This window comes from Pseudophryne corroboree, chromosome 2 (assembly GCF_028390025.1).
Source record: "Pseudophryne corroboree isolate aPseCor3 chromosome 2, aPseCor3.hap2, whole genome shotgun sequence".
Taxonomy (NCBI): Eukaryota; Metazoa; Chordata; class Amphibia; order Anura; family Myobatrachidae; genus Pseudophryne; species Pseudophryne corroboree.
In genome coordinates this window covers 352,594,807-352,614,003 of record NC_086445.1, presented here as the reverse complement: position 1 = coordinate 352,614,003, position 19,197 = coordinate 352,594,807, and positions in this window count along the sequence as shown.

Here is a 19,197-nt window from a genome sequence, read left to right as displayed (position 1 = left end):
TTCCTGTCATTCATTAACTACCAGTAGCACCATTGATGTACCCCATTGATAGGGAACCCTTCAATGGCTATCCCTATTCTCCATATGAAGGAGGTGTCTATATAAAAGATCATGAAATGGGCTCTCTTTAACATATAAAGGGTCATTAACAGAGCTCTCTGGCATAAAAAGGCAGGGGCTGATTGGGATGGAAAACCAGCCTAGGAAATTTATGGAAGCAGCCCTTATAGGGTGGGGTCTGTTGAGGGAGATGGATCTGTCAAGAGGGGTGGGATACCTCTTCTTATGGCCTGATTATCTCTTGAACACAGTTGCAGCCTTCCTTGCGTCTTTTGCTACAGTTGTGTCTGTGACTTTAGGATAAAGCCATTACAATGCACTTACCTGGTGTACAACCGAGCATATGAATATGCAAGGACTGAGATGCCCACTTTCAGTGCCTTTCAGTGTTACTCCGGCTCTGGTCTCCTGTGTGGTGTCCAACTCCTGGGATGTTAAATGCATCCCTGGTTGGGTACAGTACTGTGAGGTCAGTTGTACAAGAATCACCTCCTCTCTGCAGCTCACTGGGTACTGGCCATCATCCCTCCCTCCATAGACAGTGCACTGTTGACAGCCTCATACAGGATGGATATCACTGACAGCTTCATACAGGATGGATATCACTGACAGCTTCATACAGGATGGACAGCCAGGAGAGCTCCAGTTTCCCACTCCACTGGCTTCAACTCCGTCCGATTTACACAGAAGCACACACCCCTCCTCCTTGTGGGGATCAGCTTCCCTCCAGGCTACAGCAGTCCCAGAGGATTGCCCAATCCATCCCTTAGAGACAGGGCAGTGGAGGATGAGGGAGGGGACACAATACAGAAATGATTGGCTTAGAGCTGGGAGCTTCTGGTTTGCATTCCACAATGAAATGCAAATCCAGGAAGCACGTTAGCCTTTGTCAACCTAGCCCGGCATGTGGGGGATGGGACCGGCCCAGCGGCGATTCCCAAATGCCTTGGTTGTCCAATCTGCTCTTGTATAAAGGGGAATGAAATGGGCTTACTTTGACATACAGTATAAATGGGCATGTAGAGGGCTCTCTGTCACATAAAGGGGCTAGACTCATGAGAGGGCTTTTATGTAAAACATAAGGGGTATGAGGGGCTATTTTATATGAGGGGCTATTTCATACATAGGATTATACCAGAGGGGGCTCTGATGGCATATAAAGGGGCATGTAGGGGTTTTCTGATCATATAGACAGTGACATGTGGAGGAGCCTTCTGATAGCATTCAAAGATGTATTTAGAGTAGATGACATATAAAGTGGAAGGTGATTTGTGGATGCGCAATAGACATGTCCCCAGGAACAAAGTGCACAGTAGACTCTTTGCACGTGCGCTGCCCGAGAAGAGGGGACCTGCACGGAGCCTGCAAACAGGATTTTTCCTCTCTTAAAATGTCCCTGGATGACATATAAATAATTTTATCCCCTCTGTCTGGGAATCTGAAAGTAAAAAGGAAGCCCTACCCAGTGGTGCAAGTAGAAACAAAATGTTAGTGGTACTGTGTGCGCATACCGAAGGCGTGGCTAATGAAAATGGGGGCATGATACACATATGACCCCAATACTGCTGTGCCAGATACACATATGCCCCAATAGTGCCAGATTGACATGCCCCCACAGTTTCAGGTACACATATGACCTCACAGTACCAGATACACTCATGCCCCCACATTGCCAGACATGCCCCCACTTTGCTAGATATGCCCCCACAGTGCCAGATATTCCCCTCATAATGCCAGATATGCCCCCACATTGCCAGATACACATGCCCCCACAGTGCCAGATAAGCCCCCACAGTGCCAGATATGTCCCCACAGTATATAGTCATAGTCCCCATCCCCCTCCCAGCACATAGACATAGTCTCCTCCCAGTAAATAGCTATAGCCCCCACCTCCCCAAGCAATAGCCGTAGTCCCCCCAGCACATAGCCGTAGTCTCCACCTCTCCCAACGCAAGTCATACAGTAGTCCCCACCTCCCTTCACATAACAATTCCCTGCCCTCAGTGATGTGGACATGTCCCCTTGAGGTCATGGCACATTTTTCAGTCATAGACATGCCCTCTTGACATCATGACACAACGCCATATCCCAGTTCTGCCTGCCAATATGTTGGGAGGTATGGCTCTGAAATAAAAGTTTGGCCTGTGTACAGGATATCAATGGCAAGGTTTAACAGCCCTACAACAAAAACATATGTGCCCCCTCTTCTCCTTAGTGATGTACCCAATCACGGAGATTGACCCTTTCAGTTATAAGGGGAAATGCTCATATTTATACTGAATTTGAGAAGCTTTGAATTGAATGAAGTTATCTATCTACAAGGCTCTTAGAGATAGAGGTGCAGACAAACATTTCTATATTAACAACTTAACTGTTTGACATTTTTTTCCAAAAACCACTCAGATATTGTCAGGTTTTGTATGATTGAATTAGGTTAAGTGTTAGGTTTTGTATGATTGAATTAGGTTAAGAACATCTATTTAAAAAAAATTCAACATGATTTAATAAAAAAGTAAACATTTTTTTAAATAAACATTGATTAGGATATTGATGGTCGATATTTTGGGGCATCTCAACATCGCAGCTTTACATTTTCCCAGTGGCTGCTAATCTCTGCAGCCACAGAATGTAGGGTGCCGCCAGGTTGCCTGTTCAACAGTGATTGGCAGCATGGCAGGCACCGGGGGAGGGAACAAGGAAGCAGAGGGTCCAGAAGATTATCTTCCAGCAGCCGCCCAGTGGGCATTTCTGACTGGTCTCATTTGAAGTGATTATGTTAGAGGAAGCTCAGCCTAGTGTTGTTGCATCTGATTTGACCACGCTGGGCAAGTGGGTAAGATTAGTGCACTCTGGCTCCATCTCTGATGATAATGATTGCCCATACACACTGAGTTAAAAGGCTTTTAACACCTGGGACTAATACACTCGGCAGTTGGAGCGTTCATAATTTGAAGTCTTAAATATTCTGGATTGGGGATGCAAGGTTTCAAAGTTCGCCATTGCAGTGATTCCTGCTCGCAGTTCTCTCCTTGCAATGAGGCAGAGACAGCAAACATGACAGACAGGGAAACAGGCAGGTACACTGCAGTAAGTGAAAAGTTCATATACCTTGGTTCCTATATCATAATCGACTGAGACAGTCCTGTCTCTGACATGTTCGCTATGAGTTGGACTCACTGACACTGGGGGTGTGCTGCAAGTCCACACACCCCTGACTCGCGGCCATGCCCCTCCCCCTGCGCTGTGCCCATGTGCTCCCTCTGCTGGTCACGCGCGTGACAAAGCCCTGGCCTAATTCTGGCCCCAGTCCGTCCTACTGGTGGGGGAACAGAGTTCAAACCAACTGTCAGTAACTATAATGCAGCTATTAGTCAGTAAAGGTGTTTTACCACAGATTTTACAGAGTGCATGGAACGCTCTGGTCTGGCCCACTGCGATCTGTGGATCTACCTGGAGTGTCCTAAGGACCCAGTGACTGCGCCCCTTAAATGTGACATGACATCATGGGTTTAGTTTAGGAGGCAGAGCTGACATAGGGAGCACTGCCGACCTGTTATGGCACTGACCACATAAGCACACTGCTATGGGGGTCCCATAGAGCAAAGTAAAGTTATCACATCGGACCCCTGTCCCTGCATGTGATTTTTAATCTATCCAGATAGTACAGAATGTCTTATTCCCCTGAATAGCAGCAATAATACAGTAAATTCTAATTATCAGGTCAAAAATCCAGTATGTTGATAAATAGGCCCATATGTACGCCAATTGTAGACTATAGGGTTCAAAAAATACTGATCTTATACAAAATTGCCAGTTAAAATGTAATATTCAGTCAGCTTGTTAAGAAGGCTCCATGCTAATGACATTCAGAGGAAGATATAGAGTAAGGTGTACATTTTTAATTTGCATGCAGGGCAAAGCTCGGCTTTCACTTTCATACTACATTTTATAGTTACAGTATACTAGGCAACATGTCCCTCACATAGGCATAGTAACATAGTAACATAGTATCTGAGGTTGAAAAAAGACAATTGTCCACCGAGTTCAACCTATTTGTGGTCTCCTATGCATGATGATTTGACTAAAATTTCTGACTGATGCTGCTGTCAGCCATTGCATTTTATCCCTATTTATAGTAACTATAATGCATGACTATGCACCATACCCCTGGATATCCTTATCCATTAGGAATTTATCTAACCCATTCTTAAAGGTGTTGACAGATTCCGCCATTACAACTCCCTCGGGCAGGGAATTCCAAACCCGTATTGTCCTTACCGTGAAAAAGCCTTTACGCCGTATTGTGCGGAATCTCCTCTCCTCTAACCTGAGCGAGTGTCCACGAGTCCTCTGTGTTGATCTAACCAAAAACAGGTCCCGCGCAAGCTCTGTGTATTGTCCCCTTATATATTTGTAGATGTTGATCATATCCCCTCTTAGTCTCCGCTTTTCCAATGTAAACATGCCTAGTCTTTCAAGCCTTTCCTTGTATTCCATCGTCTCCATGCCCTTAATTAGTTTGGTCGCCCTCCTCTGTACCTTTTCAAGCTCCAGGATATCCTTTTTGTAGTACGGTGCCCAGAATTGTACACAGTATTCAAGGTGTGGCCTCACTAGTGATTTATATAACGGGAGTATAATACTCTCGTCCCTAGCATCAATACCCCGTTTTATGCATGCTAATATCTTATTAGCCTTCTTTGCTGCAGTCCTACTTTGGGTACTACTGCTTAGCTTGCTATCTATGAGGACACCTAAGTCCTTTTCCAGTACAGAATCCCCTAATTTTACCCCATTTAGTAGGTAGGTGTAATTGTTGTTCTTGTTACCACAGTGCATTACCTTACACTTGTCTGTGTTGAAGCGCATTCTCCATTTGGCTGCCCATGCTTCTAATTTAACTAAGTCGTTCTGAAGAGACTTGGCATCCTCCTCTGTATTTATAGCCTTACACAATTTGGTATCATCTGCAAAAATTGACACCATGCTCTCTAGACCTTCTGTTAGGTCGTTAATGAAAATATTGAACAATAGCGGTCCTAATACTGAGCCTTGCAGCACACCACTTAGCACTTCAGTCCAAGTTGTAAAAGATCCATTAACCACAACGCGCTGCTCCCTATTATCTAACCAGTTTTTGACCCGAGTGCATATTGTGCTTCCTAGCCCTGATTCTTGTAGCTTGTAGATAAGTCTCATGTGTGGTACAGTATCGAACGCTTTGGCAAAGTCTAAAAAGATTACATCCACGTCTTTACCCTGATCTAGGTTTGCGCTTACTGTTTCATAAAAGCCAAGTAAGTTGGTTTGACAGGATCTGTCCTTCATAAACCCATGTTGATTCCTTTTAATGACCTTATTGGTTTCAAGGAACTTCTGAATACTATCTCTTAGAATACCTTCCAATACTTTCCCCACTATAGATGTAAGACTAACTGGTCTATAATTACCTGGTTCAGATTTACTTCCCTTTTTGAATATAGGCACTACTTCCGCTATACGCCAGTCTTTGGGAACCATACCTGATATAACTGAATCCTTAAAGATCAAAGATAGCGGTTTTGCCAGTTCAGAGTGAAGCTCCATTAGAACCCTTGGATGAATGCCATCGGGCCCTGGTGATTTATTAATCTTTAAATGTTTTAATCGGTCACAGACTACTTCCTCGCTTAAATAAGTACCTATCAGTGTCATATTCTCATTATTGAGATTGTGTGTCAGTCCCTGAATTGGGTCCTCTCTAGTGAATACTGTTGAAAAAAACTCATTTAGTGTGTCCGCTATGTCATTATCATTTTTGCTTAAGACTCCCAACTTGTCTTTTAAAGGGCCTATACTCTCCTTCTTTAATCTCTTGCTATTAATGTATTTAAATAATTTTTTGGGATTCGCTTGCTTTCCTTTGCTACTTTGCTTTCCTTTGCTACTAGTTTTTCAGTTTCTACTTTAGCCGCTCTTATTTCCTTTTTGCAAATTTTGTTACATTCCTTATAGTGCTAAAATGACTCTGCTTCCCCGTCAGATTTGTATTTTTTAAATGCTCGCCTTTTCTTGCCCATATGTTCCTTAATCTTTTTGTTAAGCCACATCGGTTTATGATTTTTATTCCTTTTTTTGCTACTCATAGGAATACATTTGAGTGTATTTTTAGCTAGCAGGAATTTTAGTACCTCCCATTTCTCCGTAGTATTTTTTCCTAAAAACAAACCTTCCCATTCAATATCCCTGAAAAATACTCTCATCTTTTCAAAATTTGCTTTGCTAAAGTTTAAAGTCCTAGTTGAGCCAGTATAGGGCTATTTATAGAAACTGATATTGAATGTGACCATATTGTGGTCACTGTTTCCTATGGGTTCCCCTACTATAATACCTGATACCAAATCCCCATTGTTTGTTAATACCTGGTCTAAGATTGCATTGTACCTAGTTGGTTCCTCAATTAGTTGGACTAAGTAGTTATCATTAAGTGTGTTTAAAAACATATTGCCCCTAGCAGTATCACATAAGTCGTTTTTCCAGTTTATCTCTGGATAGTTAAAATCTCCCATCACTACTATGTCTCCTACTCCTGCTGCTCTTTCAATTTGCTTTAGTAACAATTCATCATCAGATGCGTTGATACCAGGCGGCCTATAGCATACACCCAATACTAACTTTTTTATTCCTTTTTCCCCGCATGCAATTTCTACCCATAATGTCTCGACAGTGTCTACAGTCCCCTCCTGAATATCTTCCCATATATTAGGTTTTAAAAACGGCTTTACGTAAAGACACACCCCTCCACCCTTTTTATTTAGTATGTCTCTCCTAAACAGTGTATAGCCCTCTAGATTGACTGTCCAATCATGAGATTCATCCCACCATGCGCAGAACATTTTATTACGGGGAGCACGACTAGAGTGGCGTGACTAGCACCGCCTACTGGGCATGTCTAGCACTGCCTACTGGGCTAGTGTGTGTGTATATATATATATATATATATATATATATATATATAGAAACAAAAAGTACAACACTGTCAAAGTCAAAAAATATAGCGACCTATGATGCCTTGTACTAACCCCATGCGCTTGCCCGCTGCACGTGCACATTCTCTCCCGTGCGTGCGCATATTCGCTGTTGCGTGACGGCGCCTCCACGGTCGTGCGCTCAGGCGCGTTGTATGTGCATTTACGGTAGAGTTTGTGTGCGTCTGGCGGGCGACTCAATCGTTACATAGTTAATCCAAATAGTATATTTTATAGGTTATGGTCCTTTTAATAATATCTGTAAGTATGTTTAGTGTAACTGGTTCATGAACAAAGGAATTCCTCTTTGCATGATACGAAGGGTCAGACAGGGTCTGAACAGTGGTGTTTAGTACCTAACCGAAGAGTATTTTATTAGAAACATTCCGGTGTTGGTTAGGAAGAGATCGGTCGCTCCAGCGTATAGTTATGTTTAAAAGAAGTTAATGGACTTTAAAAGTATTTGCTGTTTTATTACACATGTGGTGTGAGTCCTGAGAATCCCTCCCAGCTGAGCATTTTGGAATAGTCACAACCCACCTATTCAAACTAACCTATGACCTTTTGTTATAATGCGAAGACAGGTTTCTGTGTCCAATGAACAATAAGATTGCAGGGCCCTTTGTAGTGTACTGTACTTAGTGTATATAAGAACAAGCCAGGCTGGGCCAGCTCAGTCTACTCTCCACAAAGGTTTTCATCATTGACTAACTAGAGAGCTGGATCCAGGACTGCGCAGCGATCATTCCCCACGTGTGTAAGTTCTCTGTAACCAACTTAATCTCTGTCTGTATTTGCCATACTCTCTCTCTCTGTTATTGTTTAGGATTAAGACGCTATTGTATAGTTATGTGTAGTTATTCTGTTTAGATATTGATGTTAGTTTGTAGTGTATAAGCTGTTAACTGTATTTTCCCTTTTTACATAGCTAAATCTCGTTAGTAAAGGTGTTGGAACCTCAGCAAGGTGTCTGTGTTTCTCTAGCTAGTACAAAGGGTTTCTGAGTATCTCAATCACTCAAATAGCTTGCTTAAATATCCAGGTTAACCAGTGGTATATCATTACAGTATCTCAATACTAAGACTTAAAGTATAATCATACTCTGTGTTTAAGGTTTAAAAGGTTATTATCTGTGTGTATGCTCGCTGTGTGTATTCCGTACACTCAGCGCAGTGTTTGTACGTAACTTGCGTGCCACGTGCGAGGTCTTTGTACGCAAATAGCGTACGGAGTGCGTAGCACGTGCACGTGGTTTAGCGGCTATTACGGCTTGAAGGTATTAGTAAATAGCTTGTGTTAAAAAGGTAGAAAACTGACACTATCAATTGGGGCCTCGTCCTTCCTCCACATATCCGCACTAGCGAACACAAGCAGACTTTATCTGTCAGCAAAGGGGGAAGGTAGTATCCCTTGGTATCCGTGTTGGTGGTTGGGGATACGGTAGTGCTGACTAGATAAGCGTCTGCATCGCTACGTTGTAGGAGTGCTGGTGGAATCCGGAACCGAAGAAGGTAAGAACATTAAGCTATTGTCTTTTTAAATCTGGTTTTAATTTCTATTTGGTGCCAACTGCACACGCAGATTGGATTGCTTGTCTGTTTAAATAGGTTTAAAAGTATTTTTAATCGCTCTGCATAGCTTGATAGTTTTATTTTTAACTCAGGCCTAAAATAACTTTAGGGGCTGGCATGGTGATTTTCTTTGTGACAAAAGGAGCCGCATGGTCTGTCCTCCATTTTGTGTAACCCTCATGGATGTGGAAGGGGGAGGAGCAGCAGCCATTTTGGGAAGGTCAATTTTTTTTTCTCTGAATGGCTGATTTTCAGTTGACTCGGGAAATAATCAGCCATCCATTGTCAAAAAGAAATCATCATTTAATGAGTTTTTAATGCATTTATCTAATCCATATCATAAATCAATTATAAATAGTTCAGATGGGGATTAGTGAAAGTTAATAATAAAATAAATATTTGAACGACACAGAAATAAAACAAAGTTTTTTTTTTCTTTTTCTCCCTTCAAGAGCCTGTTTAACTCTGCTACTTGTGAGATGGGCCATTGAAATGCAAATGAACCTGTGTAACTGGGTTTTTTTTTTTTCTCCCAGCAGTGAAAGAAATCGCCTTCACAGATAGTTAAAAAGCACATTCATATGCAAATTAGAAGCACTGAATAAGGTCTCATAGATGTAATAGTGATTAGTACATATATGTAATATTATATGTGCGTGCTTACATCAATGTATGTTATTAGATTAATTTAGAATTGCATTTTCACCTGTGTATTTTCACATATCTCACTTTCCTGTTTGCCATTTATCATTGATAACGTGCTGAGAAAGATTTGTTGCTATTAGTAGTTAAAAGTAAAAATAATACGTAAAGGAGTAATTTGTAAAACACGCACACGGCTTTGCCTAAAGATACAAGGAAAGATCTGTGTGGTGCTCGGTAGATGATTACAGTTAAAGATCATTTACATTGATATAAACGTGTTAGTTGTATTTCTGTGGACATATCTGGCCTGCGTACACGTGTCTCTAACAAGGGGCAGAACGAGCGTACGCAACGCAAGGGCCGACGCACGGAGCGTATATTACGCAACGAAGCGTACGGATACACCCACGTAATACAAATCACACGATAGTATTGTTTTAGTAGGCGATACGGAGGCAACGCAATAATAGCGCAAGTCAATCTCAGTGTCCTAAATTTTAATCTAAAAGGAACCTTCTCTAGTTGCAACTCCTCTGGTACTAGACTGCGATACTGAATGAAAGGGATTTCTGTACAGAAACGAAAGTAAAGAGTATATGAGGTGAAAGAGTGTGTGTATACATATAAGTTTCTCATTTTTGGTTGGAACCTAGAAGTCGAGTTCTCGTGAGGTACATCCGTGAAAGTGACGGCGCGTGGTGGCTTGGGAGGCATCCCTTGTTAAATATTGAAATAAGAGCATTAGAGTATAGCAGATTAGGAGGTCTACTGTAGACACAGACCAGGAGGTCACGGACCAGGAGGTCCAGAGACAGACCAGGAGGTCTAGGTACAGCAGACTAGGAAGTCCGCTATAGATAGAGTCAAGAAGCACAACCACAGGAGGGTTGGTGCGGTACCCATATAGGCCATTACGCTCTGGCTGAAGGAATTCGCAGCCGTGATTTTCGATTCCGTTGGTCGTTCCGCACATAAGATTAGTTGCTTATGTGCAGTACGATTGTACCGCATGTAATTGTGTGCATTAGTTTGTAACTTGACCCAGTACCGTTTGCGTACGCTAGAGGGGTCATAAACGCTATTTGTACATTCTAACGTGATTTGTGTACATTTTTTTATTTTAAGGGAGGTTCGCTGGTCACTCAGGAATTCTCTAACAACCGATACTTGCTGGGGACGGGTAACCTACTCCCACACGCCCCAGTAAATAAAGGTTTATAGGGGCCCTAGGTTGGGTACAGCAGCTCTGAGTCAATGATTGAAATACTGGCCAACGTGGGCGAGAAGTGTGTGAAAGCACTCGGTTGAACTTTCACCGTCGGCCTACCCCGGACATCTTGGTTTTTGTAAGGGTTCGCTGAAGACCCTGATTTGAAGGTCAGAGGTAGTGAAAGCAACACCTGCAAAGATGGGGGCCAGTTGTTCAGGTAGGGGGCGAGCAACCTTGGTTCAGGTTGATTTAGTAAGCCGGCCAATAGGGTCGGCAAGGTATATCATGTGTGAGAAATACGGTTCACACACAGAGGTTTTGTGCGATGAATGGGAAAGAATGACTGTGCATGACGGGGAAAAGTTCCCACGGGTAGGCAGTTTTAGCCCCAAGGTGTTACAAAATCTAAGGAGAAGGATATGTCTCATTAAATCTGCAAAGAGACGGATCCGACATTATGATTGTTTACAGTTATGGCAACGGGAAGGTGAGAGACAAGGAGGATTAGCTTACACAGCTGACTCTCACTTTGGTAAGAAAAATATGGCAACAAGAGAGAAAGTGGTTACAGAGAATGGCACACTGGGGTATGATAAACATGCACTTAGCAACTGTATTATTGATGATAAGAATAATTGTAACCAATGTAACAATGATAAAAGTAAAACTGTTAAATGTACAACTGATAACCCGTGCAAGTTGCACCCCATGTTAAACTTCCCTCAGGATTACAAGCAAGAAAGTGAGCCCAGCACGATGTCGACACCTTTTCCAGCAGCCATCATACAAGACATCCAGGTGGACGCGACCCAATCGGTAAAGGCAGTAGTCAAACCCCCTAACGGAGGGTCAGGTGAGGTCGTGTCCACAGGTACGTACGGTGTTATATATCACGCACAAACAAATGTACCTCATATTGTAGAGCCAACACAAGATGATGTAGTTGAATTTAATCCTGTCAGGGTGATCACAGTCCCCAATGGGAAGACTGACGCTCAGGGAATCATTCCCGCCAGGGACAGTGCAATGCGCCGTCCCTGGTCCCGGACAGAATTAAGAGCAATTATGTCTGAATTCCCTGATCCTAGGAAAGATCTAGTTGCATGTCAGAGGTTTATTAAAGAACTAGGAAACTCCACAGAACCCACCAACAAAGAGTGGCGGACAGTGCTGAGGGCATGTTTGCCCTCCAGTGTTGACCCTGCGAAGTTTATTACTGATTGTAAGTTAAACACAGAAGTACCTCGTACGGAGGAACACAATCAGGAATGTATTAAGCAGATCAACCGACAGTTAGGAGTATATTTCCCAGCCGTTGTCGAGTGGAACAAAATCTTCTCCATAAGACAAAAAGAAGGGGAAAGTACTTCTAATTATTTCAATCGAGCACTGCAAGTAATGGCTAGAGACACTGGGATCACGGACATTGAGAGAAATGCACAGCATAGAGAGATAGCGGTTAAGGTATTAATGAATGGTTTAAAGGAAGTGTTGAGAACAAGGGTACAGACCACCAACCCAAACTGGAGAAATATCTCGGTGGCTGCATTAAGAAAGTCCGCTGTGGGGCATGAGCAAAACATCAGCAAGCACAGGGAAGCACAGGGAGGTAAGAAGCCTCAGATCCCTGTGGGTAAGTCAAAGGTGATAAGGTGTTATAATTGCCAGAAGGAAGGTCAGTTTGCATGTAGTTGTAGGTTTAAAGATCCACAGAAGGTATATCAACCCCCTAGACAAAAACACGAGCAGAGTTATGACACACAAAATTGTAATCAGGGATCATATAGGAAGAAGTTTGGGCCGCACCTGTAATATGCAGTCAGGAAAGGTGATCATTAGGACTGATAGTAAGCCTGAGGTTACAGTCAATGAAATTGGGAGGTCATTCCTTGAAGGCACAGGGACGGCCGGGTAAACTTTGTAATTTATCTGTAAATGTTTCTTTTTCCCCATCTCTGACGTTCATCGTCAGAACTCAAACATCACATAGCTACTTGGTCTTTGCAGAAGTCTACCTAACCCCAGTGTGACCTACCGACATCGGTGTGTCCTGGCCAGGCACAAAAGGGTGGAGTGTGGAAATACTGGTGGGGGAGACTGCGCAAAGATACCAATGGATGTGATGGTGTGACAGCCTGATGGTGAGCGGAAGATCTGACAATTTTTTGTTTGTTTGTTGTTTTAGGTAACATATATATGAATTGTTCTCTCTCTCTCGGTTTTTTTTTCTCTTCTCTCTCATGTTCTCATGCTTTACAGATGGTATGTCACACATCAGTTAGACAAATGGTAATGCAAGATTTTTGCTCCTTACAGAAAGATCGCTGATTTGGAAGGAATATTGCACCACCGGAATGTTCGTTTGGAAGACTGAGAGACAGCACCTTTGAGATGACAACAGAGCAAGAAGAACAACAAGACTAGAGGACAAAAGCATCGTAACATTTTTCTTTCCCCTCAAATTATTTTTTTTGTACCCCCATTACAAATTTCTCTTTCTACTCCTCTAAGATGGACTTGCCCCAAGAGACTGTGATCCGGATTTTCCTGTTGACCCTGTTGTTGACCAGAGCAGTCTGTTTCGGTGAGAGTACCATGGAGGTCGAGAAAGGATCTGGAATGGGTTCTGATGACCAGGATGGAGGCGTAGATTTCCAAGAGCAGCACAATCACCGAGTAAAGGCGAGTATCAGAAAACGATCTGGTAGCATTGACAATAGAAGGAATTGTGAAGGATTGTTAGCTGAAGAGAACTGCATCTGTAGGCATTGCGACAATATAGTTGAGGATGGGTGCATCAAGAAATGTCAGTCCAGTTTTAATGTCCACATGGACCGGCATCCATTGAGTGACTATCACTCCTTAGTGGGTAAAGTGTTAAACCAGACAGACTGTTGGGTATGCTCTCAAGTACATCAAGGTCATAGCAAATCAGGACTAGTACCATTCCCTTTAACTGTAGGAGAGGTACTTGAGTTAAGTGGTGGGAGGCCGGTGGACAAGAGGTTTAATATCTCTAGTCCTCCTAGTTTGAAGCTCCACAAGTATCATGTGGATAAGTCCTTAGTATGCTTTAACATTTCCAATCCCCGATAACCGGGAAATTGGGAAGTGTCATGGAGTAATCAAACCATGACATTTTCATATAGAGCCGATAGAATGCCCATAGACACAGAGCTTATACGCCAGATAGCCAACAGTGGAAAATATTTCCGGTATAAGTACACTCTAGGAAGTAGGACCATGCGAGTTGGAGAAGTATCACCAGGATACTGTGCACATATCGTACAACCGGATACGTGTACTAGACAGATGGGAGAGTTAGGGTTAGGAGATTTCACATGGAAAGTTTGTAACATGGTTATGTCATACTCCGTCCCATATGTTCTCCCCGATGATGCATATTTCATATGCGGGAGGAAGGCGTATAAGTGGCTTGCCCCAAACTCAGAGGGATTGTGTTACATTGGAAAAGTACTGCCTGAAGTAATGACTGTATCCCATATCAAAATGAAAGACATTCACCGCGGTGCCCAAGCTCCTTATACTCACACTCATTACGAGCACGTTGTTAAACGGCACCTGATTGAGAGGACAGAGCATCCGGCCTCTGATCTGATCCATGAATCCACCGGGATTCAATTCCTACTCGCGTTAGATATCACTCGTACCGCCAGAGGAGTGATAAATTATAGATATATATCTGCGCTAGCAAACTTGTTAGACAATATCACCGAAATGTATGACGACACGTTCAGGTACACTGGGAAAGAGTTACAAGCCTACAAAACAGAGCTGGTTCAGCATAGGATGATTCTCAATTATCTCACGGCAGTGACAGGCGGGTATTGTGTTACCCTAGCAACTCAATATGGAGTAAAGTGCTGCACGTATATTACAAACAGCACTGAGGACCCGGCCGAGGTCATAGACCAAAAGATGGATGACATTTTGCAATTGAAGTGGGAGTTTCGAAGGAAACACAATCTCACACTCGCTGCTGTGGGTAATGAGCTGACCAGTTGGGTGTCATGGTTGAACCCACGAAATTGGTTCTCTGGTTTAGGAGAATGGGCCCAAGGTATTATAATGGATGTAGGGAAATTTCTCTTGTGTATTCTGGGAGTCGTCATATTGGTTGGTCTGATATTTAGATGCGTTCGGACTTTAACGAAGTGTAAAGGTAGTACCAGAGTGATGAGTCTGAGGAGCGAGGACACTGTATTAACAACAACTAATTTGATTTATGACCCAACGATAGAGACAATGTTGTGATGAAAATGTGATTCCACGGTCCGTTTCTTTCACCCGTTTCTCCTTTGTTTTCCTCCAAGGTACAAAGACATCCGCTTGGAAGAAGAATTTGACAACCTATTTCATACAGACCATTGATGAACTATGTCACAGACCCCCCCAATATCCCTAGTGACTTTAACTTTTTACGAAAGCCCAATAATTTAGAGACTGTAATTTTATGGACACTGGAAAAGCTTTTGTCGCCACCTATAGCAGGAGCACCGAGAGACATCGGACAACATGCACATCGGGACAGGACATCAGACAAGACCTCAATCGGCGACTGTTTATTTAAACTCACATAGTTTACGACTGCATTTATAACGATTGTTTCTTATCTTCATCTCTACAACCTCCAGGTAGTATCTCACATAGTCGACAGGTGATTCTCACATATTAGCATTCACATGTTCCCCCCCCTTCATGTATCATCAACTAAATGTGCGCCCCCATTTGTTGCAACCAGAAGCCGAAAAGAGCTCGGTAGAGTTTGACAGCCCATCCACAGACCCGTGATACGGGATAAGAAGGATTCAAATGTATACTTCGCAATACCTCGAAGCTTGATTTAAAACACGTACGGCACGATGATACATGACCCCTCAAACATGGATTTCATACACACATGCTTTTCACTAGGTCATACTTTTCCCACCTTCTCCTCTCCTCCCTTTACCCAATCATAAAAAGGTATTTACATGATGACATATATTTTTCTGTTTGAACTGTTTAGGAAGTGGCAGTTATTGGTGACTTCCAAAGGGTGGACTGTCAAAGTCGAAAAATATAGCGACCTATGATGCCTTGTACTAACCCCATGCGCTTGCCCGCTGCACGTGCACATTCTCTCCCGTGCGTGCGCATATTCGCAGTTGCGTGACGGCGCCTCCACGGTCGTGCGCTCAGGCGCGTGGTATGTGCATTTACGGTAGAGTTTGTGTGCGTCTGGCGGGCGACTCGATCGTTACATAGTTAATCCAAATAGTATATTTTATAGGTTATGGTCCCTTTAATAATATCTGTAAGTATGTTTAGTGTAACTGGTTCATGAACAAAGGAATTCCTCTTTGCATGATACGAAGGGTCAGACAGGGTCTGAACAGTGGTGTTTAGTACCTAACCGAAGAGTATTTTATTAGAAACATTCCGGTGTTGGTTAGGAAGAGATCGGTCGCTCCAGCGTATAGTTATGTTTAAAAGAAGTTAATGGACTTTAAAAGTATTTGCTGTTTTATTACACATGTGGTGTGAGTCCTGAGAATCCCTCCCAGCTGAGCATTTTGGAATAGTCACAGCCCACCTGTTCAAACTAACCTATGACCTTTTGTTATAATGCAAAGACAGGTTTCTGTGTCCAATGAACAATAAGATTGCAGGGCCCTTTGTAGTGTACTGTACTTAGTGTATATAAGAACAAGCCAGGCTGGGCCAGCTCAGTCTACTCTCCACAAAAGGTTTTCATCATTGACTAACTAGAGAGCTGGATCCAGGACTGCACAGCGATCATTCCCCACGTGTGTAAGTTCTCTGTAACCAACTTAATCTCTATCTGTATTTGCGATACTCTCTCTCTCTCTCTGTTATTGTTTAGGATTAAGACGCTATTGTATAGTTATGTGTAGTTATTCTGTTTAGATATTGATGTTAGTTTGTAGTGTATAAGCTGTTAACTGTATTTTCCCTTTTTACATAGCTAAATCTCGTTAGTAAAGGTGTTGGAACCTCAGCAAGGTGTCTGTGTTTCTCTAGCTAGTACAAAGGGTTTCTGAGTATCTCAATCACTCAAACAGCTTGCTTAAATATCCAGGTTAACCAGTGGTATATCATTACAGTATCTCAATACTAAGACTTACAGTATAATCATACTCTGTGTTTAAGGTTTAAAAGGTTATTATCTGTGTGTACGCTCGCTGTGTGTATTCCGTACACTCAGCGCAGCGTTTGTACGTAACTTGCGTGCCACGTGCGAGGTCTTTGTACGCAAATAGCGTACGGAGTGCCTAGCACGTGCACGTGGTTTAGCGGCCATTACGGCTTGAAGGTATTAGTAAATAGCTTGTGTTAAAAAGGTAGAAAACTGACACTATCAACACTCACCAAAATGAGCTCACTTATCCTCACAACATCAATGGATAAATGGATAAATGAATAAATGATGGGGGTTTAGTTAGTGAATTGGCCAATGCATGGAAGCCTGCATACCGCTCCAAGGTACCCCACCTTCATGCAGGTCCTACACTATCACCAAATCATAAAAATTAAAACCTGGCAACTGTATCACATAATATAACTGCAAATATGCCCACTTGGTGTAAGGTGTACCTGCCATGAACTGCATGGCTTTTAAAAGGTACACTAGTCACCTGACACTGGCTGATAATTTACTAAAGGGCAGCTGACACAGGTTTAGGATAATTGGGGTGCATGAACAAAGTTTGTGGCCACAGTTAATGAGTTAACCAAGGATTAACCCTAAAATATACCAGCAAATAGAAAACCAGAGCACTCGCCACCCCAGAAGCGGGGTGCAGTATCTGCACTCGCCACTAATAGGGTGTGGTGCATGTAGCCTATGGCCACCTACTCAAAAATATAGAAACAAAAAGTACAGCACTCACCAAAATGAGCTCACTTATCCTCTCAACATCAAGGAGAGCGAAATGACAGGCATAGGAATGGAGAGAGTTAAACCTCCTGTGAGGGGTGGACCTAACTGTTATGAAAAGTACAGCCAATGGTAGAGAGGGGAGGGTTCAGTATATATAGGGATGTATAGGCTAGCTGAGTCTCTCTTGCTGCTGGTTTGCCTTCTGGTGAGTGTTGCTGAATTGCATATTCACTAGTGTTTTAGCTAGGCTAGTTAGAGTATTCAGGTTTACACTGAAAACTGTTATACTGTTATATAGTATACTGTTATACTATTATAGCTGTTATACTGTTATACTGTTGTACTGTTATAGCTTCACCCTCCTCTCTCATCTCACCACACACTGCTTTGGGATAATGGGCGCCTCTAGCCCCATCCGTTCTGCCGGGATCCCAGCTCGTTACCGCTCACCAGGCGGTGAAGCTGGGTCCGCGGATGGGCCTGCTGGCTCATCTGCCCGTTCCCCGTCCATCGGCGCCGACGCGGGTGCCCGCGCGGCGGTGGCTGGACGGACCCGGTCTTCCCTGCCCCTGGTTTCGGGTCCGGTAATAACCTCCGTCCGCGAGCGGCGGGGTGGGGCTGGGGGCACGCGGGAGACGACCGGAGGAGGCCGGGCATCGGCCTTCACCTCCACCTCTTGAGGGTGAGGCGCCATCGCGCGTGTGCGCCAGAGCGGGCGGCCAATTTGGGCTCCCATCCCATATCCCCACCCGTCCCCCTTGTCACGGCCACGGGGTGATGCCGGGCGAGGGGGTCGGGGTGAACGGAGAGCGGCGGCGGGTCGGACGAGGCCTGTCGCGGGGTCTCGTCCGGTGGTCCTTTCCAGTGGCCCTGATGCTGGAAGGAGGGTAGCGGGAAGCGGCGGGCCATGTGCACGGGGTGCGCGCACGCACGCGCTCTCAGCCAGTGGCGCCATTCGCGCACGTGTGCGTGCAGTGGCCCCGCCAGTTTCAACGTCTCCCCTGCTGCCTCCCTTGCAGCCGGAGTCCGGCGGGGAGCGGTGGTGGGGGGGGGCGTCCCAGGATAGAGCGCGGCAGCATTGAGCCCTGCAGAGGTGCCTTCCCTGCAGACGGAGAGAGCTCCGGCCTGCGGGGGGAGGGCACGCGCGGGGGGGCCGGTGGTAGGCACAGCAGCGATAGTGAGGGCCAGCAGGCGCAGGATAGGATAGATGAATGGTGGGGGGCCACGCCAATTGTGGTCAGGGGGGCCAGCAGATCACCAGCAGGCCAGGCGGGGCATTGGCCGTCGGGTCCCTTATCAGCACCTGCCGGCCGATGGGCCAGGAGAGGGGCGCTGGCATCTTCGGGGGCTCCCGCCGGTGCCGGCCGCGACTTTAGGTGAAGTCAGGAGGCTTCCGGAGAGTTGGCATCGGCTCTGTTGACGGTGGTGGCGGCATTGGGCCCATTGGCCGCAGCCGCATCCCAAGGGGCAGCAAGGCATTCCAGCGCGCGCGCAGAAGCAAGGGCGTCCGGTACGCAGCCGGGGTCAGTGGCTCAGCAAATAGCGTGCGCTTGCCGTGACCTGGGGGCGGCCGCGGCGCAGTTGGGACACCGGCCAATACGGACGGAGCGCGGACGCGAGGTGGGGACGTCTTTGCCCCGGAATGCTAGGCATGCCCCGGGAGTGGTTTCCGGGTCCAGTGCTTTGTCTTCTTCTTCAGGTGATCGCGGAGAAGTTGAGGTGGACATGAGCGATGAGGAGGATTTCGAAGTTTCCACACCGGAGGACTCCCAGTCCGAACAGTCGACAGCGTCAGGTGAG